This window comes from Triticum aestivum, chromosome 7B, assembly GCF_018294505.1.
Source record: "Triticum aestivum cultivar Chinese Spring chromosome 7B, IWGSC CS RefSeq v2.1, whole genome shotgun sequence".
Lineage (NCBI taxonomy): Eukaryota > Viridiplantae > Streptophyta > Magnoliopsida > Poales > Poaceae > Triticum > Triticum aestivum.
The window spans coordinates 212,679,727-212,689,837 of record NC_057813.1 but is presented as its reverse complement, the minus strand read 5'-3'; the positions used below and the strand labels follow the sequence as shown (position 1 = coordinate 212,689,837).

Below are 10,111 nucleotides of genomic sequence, written 5' to 3'. Positions count from 1 at the left end.
CACCTTGAGAAACATATGAGCTCGTGAACGACAATGGGTAAAGATTTTTGAGACGGGTTTGTGATATAATTCATGTTCACCTTATTTTCCAGGGAACAACACCTTGCGGGCGGTCCTCCTCTTTTTGCCGTCTTTAGAAGGAACATGGTGGATGCTGACGACAAGTAATAGGTGGTTAGCCCATAGAACTTGCAGCGGCGTTGTGTGGCAATGTAATGGAAAGTACTTATTGTTTGTTTCTGTGACAGGGGTTAATGTGGTTTCTCTATCAGTGGCATGCTGTGGATGAACAATGCTTAAGGGAAACGAGCATTAAGCACTGGAGGATAACACAGAGGGATGAAAGTATTGTACCGTGGTTTACCTCGGAAAGCACTTTTTGGCTGGTCTGTGGAGTATTATGATGGTTAGGAGGCAACAAAGTAGCTCCTTGTTTATTCTCAGGCTGGGGTTTCTGCTTGGCGGCAGTCAGTAAAGAGAGCTGGTTGCCCAGGGCGTTAGCCTTATCATAGAGAGCCGAGGACCAGAACTCCTCAGCCTGAAGTTTTCTTTTGCATATTTTCAGCTCTGCAAAGTTTGCATCATCGATTGTGACTATACCTGTTTTCTGTAGGTACACGAGGGTAGCAACACAGGTAGATTCGATGTGTGGGGCATGGAATTCCTTTCTTGTGCTTACATGCTTTTGCTGTGGGGAGGTAGGTCAATGGAGAGAGAGACGTCGACATCATCGCTGCTTGTACCGGTAAAAGTGAATGGATGGAGTGTGCCACCAATTGTTTCAATTGCTCGTTCAAGAATGAATTGCTTGCTGATGGTGACGCAGATTGGAGACAACTTTGATTGTACAGGAGGTAAAATTTATATATTAGCATGCCACGGGCCATGAAATTGAGGAATGAAGAGAAGAACAATACGATAAGAGCTTTCAACTAACCGGAGGAAGGCTCTTGATCAGTAGCCCATCATCTATCGGGACGTTCACGGACGAGGTTGCCATCGCGGAGGATCCATCAGCCATGGTGTTGCCTGAACTGGAAGAGGAGCTCGGTGCAGAGTAGGCAGCAGATGGAAGGCCAACTTTCTCAAACACAGTATCCAAGATGATCTGGCGAAACCTGGTTCAGAAATCATGACGCAGTAAGAATGGAGTGAATTTGTCATTGTAAAGGCAGGGGGTAAGGCACATGCCATTCGATGTCAACCTATAAACATATATAAATAAATGTATTTGCAGGAATTTTTTATCAGTGTGAATTTGTTATCTGTAAGAACAAAAAATTAAGCTCTGAGACAACTCTGTATGTAATTTCATACATCATAGCTTTAATATAGCTCAGGACATGATAAAGAATGTTTGTTTTTTACTGGAGAGCAAATCAGTACATGTGGTGGATGCAGTAAGATAACAAAGACGTAATCTATAGAATGTAGCTAAATTCAAGGTTCTCTTTGGTAGGAGAACATGAATATATATAAAAAATGCAGACGCAACCCCTTCTCTGGAAGCACAGTGGATTAAGAGTGTACTTTCAGTCATTTTGAATGTACAAATATGTTCAAAGGTAGAATCACATAGGGCTGGGTAAGGACCAAAGATTAGTCATTGAAATAGAATGGATTGGCATAAAATGTAGGGAACACCATGGGTATCTTGATGCTATAAATCGAATCATTTTATTAATAACCAAAGGACCAATGACATTATTTCATCACTATAGAGAGATGAGGGCGACTCTAAGGGAAAAATATGTTTTCTTTTTAGGAGAGATGTTTGAGTTAGCTGCATTTCATTGTTTGCAGGAAGCCTTGGCTGTGCAAGCAGGGCTAGATATGATAATTTACCTTTTAAGAAGAACCGAACGTGAGGGAATGATTCAGCGTGCCTACAGCAGTCATAGAGGGCGGATCGAGGGGGAAAACTTGAGTTGCAGGGCGGGGAAGAACAATGTCTTGCAAAGTTAGGAAACCCATGTGGATAGATAAAATAACTTGAAATGTAGCGTCGGGAGAAGGAATACCTGCCGTGAAGATCAATCGCAGCTAGACGCGGTTTTCTCCATCTCGAATCACCGGCGATTTGAGGAGCAGCGCAGATCTAGGTACACGCTTGAGAGGAAGCGAGAGGAGTGAAGTAGGAGAGTGAAGTGGAAGAAGGGGATGAGGCCGAGCAGGTGGATGCGTATGTGGAACGGTGAGGGGGTAGAATCACCTCGCTCACCGCTGGTAAACAGTAAGAGCCGCCGCTCTGGGCAAACAGGGGAGGAGCACGTGTTCCTCTCAGGCGACGGTGATCTAACCAGCAGGCTAGCTTTATCCTGGTGCTCTTAAACCAGAATCGCTACCCACACGTTGGGATACCATGGGGTCAGTTTGGACGATCCCACCGGACAGTGAGAGAGACACAAGGCAGTTGCGGGTTGCCGTGTAGGAAAAAGGAGACGCGCTTATATCTACAAGTCGACACGGCTTTGGGCCGGCCTGCTGAAAACCGGCGGTGAATCAGAAGATAAGGTTAAGGATTTCTTTTATGTGTTTACAAAAGAGAAGTTAAGGTTTTTTGATCATGGGGAAAAAACTAAGGGTATCGTACAGTGGTCAGTAACCCAATTAAACAGGGTTAATTCGTACAGCACACTTAAAATAAATCATGGTAATTACATGTTTGCATGTTCTAATTATGTTTGATAGCAGAGTGCTGGGGTTACAGGATGTGAACCAAAAGTGCAGAGGATAAAATAACAAAGACGTGGGCTGTAGCTTAGCGGTCTCCATTTAACAGTTGGGTTAGCTAGGACTAAAGGCTAGGCATGTTCACTGTTCGAAAGACCATCTAAAGTCAAGAAACCGAGTAGATACCAGATATATAAGTAAATTCATCCCAAAAGACTATCTCTTTCACAATAAGGGAGGGTGGTCTGTCAACATATTAATTCAAACCGCTTCTACGGAGACATTGTAGTTAAGAACAATAATTTACAGCAAAGGAAGAAACAGTTTTGAGAGAGATCAACAGATGGAAGGACATAGAAATGACATTGCTGCTTTGCTACACGCGCTCCAAAAGTATACCCTAGGATAGACTCAACAGATATTCATGGATCTCCATATAGGGGATAGACGATCAGGCGCAGCCCCTTCGTTGAGCATTTGAACGCAAAGGCATAGACCCGGCCCTCTTTCATTTCTGCCTTCTGAAAGAAAGCGCTCCAGTTCTTTGTGATGGTGGCTCTGTTGTCGACGCCTTTGATGAAGCGAACTGTGGCGTTGACAGTACCATCTCCATTGCTCACTGGCAATTCATTGCTGGCTGGCATCCATATGTGGGTAGATACTGCCTTTAGAGAAGGGCACCAGGAAATACTACAAGGCAAGGCAAACGCTGATTAGTATGTAATGGTGCAGCATAAGATGGACTGAAACAATGTAAAGGATTTTTTAGTGCTAACCATTCTTTTTCCAGGGGTTGCAAAGGTCTTTGTCATGTGGCAGACATAGTAGCTGTTAGGTGTTCTCTTGTTTTTAATTAGCTTGCGCAGCTTCTTAAGATTATTGTTGTACAACTTCACTTCATTTCCGTACACACAGTACGGGCTAAACTCATCAGCATAACCGATGCAAGGCTCACCTACGTAATTTGTTACAATCATATAGTTGTTAACGATTTACAACCGATCAATAGGAAGGAAAGTACGATAGAGTTTGTACCGCGAATAATGAATTCCCCTGGTTTTAGATGGATTTCTTCTCGTTTATAATCTGGGATCCAATCCGATGACAAGGGCCGGTCGATGTACTCAAATGGCTGCTTGTGCTTTTTACAGAGGAACTGGTCTGCACAAGTTAAGTGGAACGAAATGAGGATACGTTAGTCAAATCTGGTAATGACAAAATTCTCACAAGGTAATTACTGTGATTGTTGTAGGTGGCATGGGCCTGTGGTGTATAGGCAGCCTCAACATCACTGTCTGTAGCATGTTCTTCTTGTTTAACTGTGAGCCCCTGCAGATGAGTAATAGCAGATTAAATGAGTTCGAGCGAGTGTATCTTTGTTGGAGTAGGCAGACAGAAAGATGTTAATTTCCTTCAAGATATTTCCAGCAGCGTGAAGCATGTTGGAAAGTTGCATGTTTTTCTATATACAAACAAAGTAGCAGACTATACAGTAAACTTTCAGCTGCACAACCAAATTCCATAGTCAATTAGACATAACGAATCTAAATGCTTCCAAAGGAAAGAAAAGAAAAACGTTGGTCTATACCGAATGAAAAAATTCATATCTTATGCATCACATGACATCTATTTTCTTATAGGAATCGAGATTCATGCCGTACAACTTTCCTATGAAGTTCCTATTCCCATCCTTGTCCTATGATCAAAGGAGGCCTACATTTGCAAACCTTGTATACTTAAAAAGTTCGTGCAAGTATTCTTTTAAGAATCTTTTTTGGAATAGTGTTTCCAAGGTGTTCAGCAGAGACGGGGACAAGTTTCGACAACAGAGAACTCAAAAGACGATATAACAAGCGAAGTATGACTCAATTTCCAAGCACGAGCTTATGGAACCACATATAGCGCATAGTGTGCGTATATTTGGCCTGGGTCATCTATTAACTAATATTACTAACCACAAGCAGCTTTTAAGTTCAGTCTTAGACAAGGCAGAGATGCACAATAACTGTAATTTTACATTATAAGTCGTAACATGCACGATGCATCTGCATTCTAGGTTCTGGCTGTTGTTCTTTTCCCTTGAGAAATTACTATTGTGGAATATATAATCTAGGCTATCACTTACTAAAGGAGCATATATATTTATACCTCATTTCTGAATCTAGCAAACGTGGAAACATAGCTCACCTTGCTATCGAGCACAGCCCTATTTGGGATTTCCAACCTGACTCCAGCCTTGACTGCGGTGGTCACATTGCCCTGCAGATGGGGCGAGCAGTTTTCATTAGCAACAGATCTAGTTGTACACAGTAATTAACCACAGTAAAAGGAGGAACGACGATTCAATATCTAAACACAAGCTTATTCGACCACATTCATCATATAATGTACATGTATTTGGACTGAGGCATCTACTAACTAAATTTTATTTAAACTCAGGCATGGTACAACTTTTAGTTAAGCCCCCAGCCCTCGTCCCACTTTCACTTTTATTTTTACAACTCAATTTGGCTGTTTCTTAGTAATACACTCCATTTTATTTAAAGTAAAATCTTTATTTTATTATGAGAAATGCACATCTTTTTCCAGCCAAAGTAACACATATGCTGTGATACGGTTGGCAAAAGGGAAAGTAGTAGCTGAATGGATACCAAAACATTTTAAAAAATCTGAAACTTTGTGGAAATGTGATCAACAAATATTAGAGAGGGTTGCAAATTTTAGTGGTCAAATGACATTCGAGGAACTATATACGATAAAAACAAAATTACCCAAAATGTATGTGCACTGTTTGGCCAAAATTTGTAATTCTGTTCTTCTTTGGTACTCCCTCCGTCTCAAAATAAGTGTCTTAACCTTAGTACAACTTTGTATTAAAGTTAGAATAAAGTTGAGACACTTATTTTGGGACCGAGGGAGTACAATTCTCCTCGGATATCATTTGACCATGAAACTTGGCAAGCCTCTCTAACATTTGATGATGATCATTTCCACAATTTTTTTATATTTTTTCAAAATGTTTTGGTGTGTTTTCATGCGTGGGTGCACGAGGGTGGGTGTAGAAAAACCACTCTCTTGGCAAAAGAGATGTAACAAAAACAAGGCAATATAGGATTTGCATGACAGGATTATGCAAAGAGAACAGCAAATGTCACAAAAGAACCACTCTTATTGTTATTTCGAATATTCACATGATCACAAATCTACATATCCATGAAATAGCAAACCCCGTATCTTCACTTTTACTTCATTTTACAAGTAAATTTGGCTGTTTTTTTGTAATACACTCCATTTTTTTACAGCAAAATTTTTATTTTATAATTTAATGCTCCAAAATTGCTTCTGATGTAAAGCAATAGGTTAGTCAAGTTTTCACATTCAGTGAATCAGGGCCATGAGATTGGATGGACAAATCCCATTGCCATTTTCGTATCCTTCTCCATGTGGAATTTGATCAATAAAAAATCGATTTAGCCCTATAAAAAAACGAATGCCAATAGTGTGTGTATCTAAGGAAATAAACCATTATTTGTTGTGGAAGGTAAAACAGGTGTGAGGCATGGACGGATGGACATGGATTTGGAATTATTATTTAGTATGTTTTTCATCTATACAATGAAAACTAACTATAAACACATAATTAACTGTCCGTTTTGCAATTTGGATGGGAAAATAATTTCAGAGCGAAGAACTGTCATCCCCGTTTACTTTTTTAGCATGATTACTGGAGGCATTAATTTAGGCAGTGTGATGCAGGGAATTGGACATTTTTTAGCTAGAAAGCAAAGTAAAAACATTTGCATAAGCCCTAGATCGGCAACACGCCTTCGCGCGAGGGTGCCTGTCCGAACATTTTGATCAAACGGGTAATGTCAAGGTATTAGTGACTTACGGTGCTATTCGGATGATAAAAAAGGCAATGAAAGGATGATATTACCACCGTGTATCTTAATGGGATTAAGAACGTTTGAATGAACTGGAGTTATAATAGATGTTAGGCAGAATGTAACAAAAAATATTGGTACTGGCTTAATGCCGCAACCTGAGAAACCTCGAAACACCCACCCATGAAGCCATTGCATCACAAAGTATAGATAAATGTTATAATCTGTGTAAGTGAGCCAAGAGGGTTAATGTCAGGTTGTTGTGAGCTAAATAAAGCACGATTTAACGATGCCAGGAGCTGACTGTAAAATCAATAACTGTAAGTAAGATAAAGATGAAACAGAATGGAATGAATCCATATAAAAAAATTAAAGGAGATTCATATATAACAGGAAGAATCACCGAAGAATCCGTTGGAAACAAAGATCATTCACGTGCACAACATGGGAAGTCACCAAACAACATACATTCATAGAAACCACACTTAACGATAACAACAGAAAGTACACTTGACAATAACAACAATCCATAGAATATGTAGTTTTTGTTCAAAAGAACATCAAAAGGGCAAAGGCAATGATCTGTAAACATGCTGGGTACGATGCGCTGACCGAAGATCACCAGACCGTGGTCTCTAGGCGCTGCTCGGATTTCATGCCAATATAACGTAGCCTTTTTGCCAACTTTCCCGTGCTTGCGAGTGCCGTTTTCATAGCCCATTTGGTGTTGTCATGCCCTCTTAGGTACCGAGTAACGGTCGTATTCTGTATCTGGTTGGAATATATCTGGCAGCATAGTACCATCCTCTGCGTGCCTTCTTTATTGTTTTGTTTGCTGCAACCAGCAACCTTATTAGGTGTGTCACCTTACTTTCCAGCCTTTTAACATGGATGTAGTGATAATCCCTGACTTCCTTGCCACATACATCCTCCATAAACTTAATGGCTGCCATAACAGCACTGTCGTCTGCTTCATCACAGTTTTTTGAGATCACACCAGATATTGAGGTTGGAACAAGTAAACCATCGATCAATTGGAACGACGAATTGAAAGTAACCATCACACAAGACTCATTGCCCGGATATGGCTTGTGTTGGTAAGTCGCAGGGGGCAACTTGAGAGCTCGCAGCATGAGGGCAAAGATGTGGGAAAGAGGAATCAGTATTACATAGTCATCTTCCTGCAGAGGAAGGAAAAGGTTTAAACAATTGGGGGATAAAGACTAATATCACAAGTCATTGCATTGATTTGTAAAGCAGGGAACAATAAGTTTATGTTATGTTGATCAAACTAAATCAAGCTACTCTAAGATGGAAAACAAACTGGACCCAGGGAAGAAGGATGTTTAAAAACATGTTGCTCCACTGAATAAATTGGCCTTGTGTTGAAACAAAAAGATTTGCGAACTAAGGATTAGGTGCTGGTGCACTACTTGAGCTTGTCAAGCACAGCCTATCACCGTTATGCTACTGTAATCACTCACGCGCTACACAAAGAACGTTTTGTATAAGAGCTAGTCATGCCATCTTCTGAGAGGCTCTGCAATCTGAAGTTGCATTTTGCCTTGCTACCGTCGACGGGGCTATCAGGTTGGTAGTAGTTCAAAGTAATCTGAAGATGTGACTTGTCTCCCTTTTTCTACATAGACATTCATGGATGTTGTCTGCTTGAGATGGAAATGGGAACTATGCGTTTTTCTCTTATGTGGAATGCATACAACGGATGGTACTTGCGAACTAACAATTAGGTGCCAGCGACAGGATCAGAAGCAAAGGCATCGTCACCATTGAATCCCCTAGGGTCAGCCTGCCCACGGCCCCGACCGGTCGGGCCACCGCCAGACCGCCCACGGCCACGCCTACGACCAGCTACCAACGCAGCCCCAGCCCCAACAGCGTCCTCACCATTGATGACGACCGGACGACGTGGCATGTCAATAACACAGGTACGCCATACCCACACGCTGGACAACCAAGAAGCAAGAACCATGTAACCATACAGAGAGCAACAACAGGTATCCAAATGCGTGGTCTATGGAAAAGGAAATATAGTTGCATGAAAGGTTCAGACAACATAACATTAACTGAAGAAACATCTACAAGACTATCAACTACACCAATCACATGTAAATGAGATAGGTTTAAAATTGAACGTGGTGAGCCTGAGTATGCACAGCCCCTAGATGAGACATGTGTTTCTCTTTAGAGACGGATGTGAGATGCTATGTCAATCAGTTTTTTTGTCAGTCATCTAGTAAAATCAGAGGGGGGATTTGACGTGTGTCAGCTCACCTGTGCAAGCCCCCGCAGACAGTTGTTGGTGGAGCAGGCGGAAGGCGCTGGGTTAGGAACAGGGAGTTTCTCGGGCGCCAGCGTGATCTGATCACGGAGCTCATCGGCGGCCATTGTGTTCTGATCAAGGAGCTGGTCGGCGACCATGGCGACCTGAAATCCCCAGATGTGGGCACGTATTTAGAGTCCAAAGGGAAAAATAAACGCGATCTATGACCGTGCATAAGCGGGGACTGACCTGGTCGGTGGAGTTCATCTGCGTAGGGCGAATCGAAGAGGCGATGCGGAGTTCAGTTGAAGAAGGCGCCGCCATGCGGAGAAGACGATGCAGCTGCAGGGAGCATGTAGATCCGTAAGTCTGACCTACTAAGAGCATTACTAGTAGAACTCTCAAACCCTCAAATCCTCAAAGCACTTTTAAGGGTTGAGAAGTGCCACTTTTTGACACTTTTAAGGGTTGAAAAACAGGGGCAAATACTAGAACCCTCAAACCCAACCCGTAAATTGCTTTAAGGGTTGAATTTGAAGGTTCTAGTCTTTGCCTCAACCCCAACCTTTAATCTATCATTTGGCATCTCACAATTTATGACAACAAGAACACAATCAACTTCCAAACAAACTACCAAATGACAATCATTGATGCATGGTTTAATAGTTTACATCACAAAATCATCATCTTCCTCCTCTCATCGGCACCATCACCAAAAGTTGCACCTCGGCGCCATCTCCTAGACCACAAGCGGGCTCCATCAAGCATGTCCATCACCACCGATGGAGTCGTACACACCGCCATCACAACAACTACTCATCGGAGTGTCACCTCGAAAAGTAGAGGACGCAACACGAAACATCCTCTTCCTCTCCGCGATGTCCTCCTTGTAGTCCTTCCACCTCCGCGTTTTGGAGGAGGTCCGTGAATGAGGATGGGGTTGCCATTTCCTCGAGCACCTCGTGCGCGGCGGGAGAAGGTTCGGCGACGGTGGCGGGCGGGGGCGCGGCCGCGGCAGGGGGCTTCTTCCGCGGCTTCTTCACGGCCGGGGACGAGCCGACGACCTTGGCGGCCCCTCGAGGCCCACGGCCGGCCGCCTTCGGGCGGCTCTTCTTGGGGGCGGGCGCCGGGGCCGTGGCGTGGGCAGGCGCCGGGGCGGGGACGGGGGCCGGGGCGGGAGGCTGGGAGGCAGGAGGAGGCGCGGCGAGGCCCGCCCGCCGCCGCTTCGCCCCAACGTGGGTCACCGCCACCACGTCGGCGACGGCCGGGCGGG

At 43.3% G+C, this 10,111-nt stretch overlaps 2 long non-coding RNA genes and 1 pseudogene across 7 annotated transcripts; all 3 read right to left on the bottom strand.

Annotated features, from left to right (window-relative positions):
- Positions 1–8: 8 nt before the first annotated feature.
- Positions 9–2,249, bottom strand: LOC123156583 (uncharacterized). 6 transcript variants are annotated; one of them, XR_006478200.1, is made up of 6 exons: positions 2,022–2,247; positions 1,846–1,922; positions 938–1,118; positions 680–837; positions 365–567; positions 22–154 (listed from the first exon to the last, which is right to left on the bottom strand). It is a non-coding gene; the product is annotated as an uncharacterized lncRNA (long non-coding RNA). The 6 variants fall into 6 exon arrangements; XR_006478201.1 differs by having other exon boundaries at positions 365–481; positions 601–837; positions 2,022–2,246; XR_006478198.1 differs by having other exon boundaries at positions 9–239; positions 365–837; positions 2,022–2,249.
- A 594-nt stretch (positions 2,250–2,843) lies between these two features.
- Positions 2,844–4,999, bottom strand: LOC123156582 (uncharacterized). The gene is made up of 5 exons (XR_006478195.1): positions 4,861–4,999; positions 3,912–4,002; positions 3,709–3,834; positions 3,450–3,628; positions 2,844–3,363 (listed from the first exon to the last, which is right to left on the bottom strand). It is a non-coding gene; the product is annotated as an uncharacterized lncRNA (long non-coding RNA).
- A 1,945-nt stretch (positions 5,000–6,944) lies between these two features.
- Positions 6,945–9,252, bottom strand: LOC123156581 (uncharacterized; annotated as a pseudogene).
- Between the last annotated feature and the right edge of the window lie 859 nt (positions 9,253–10,111).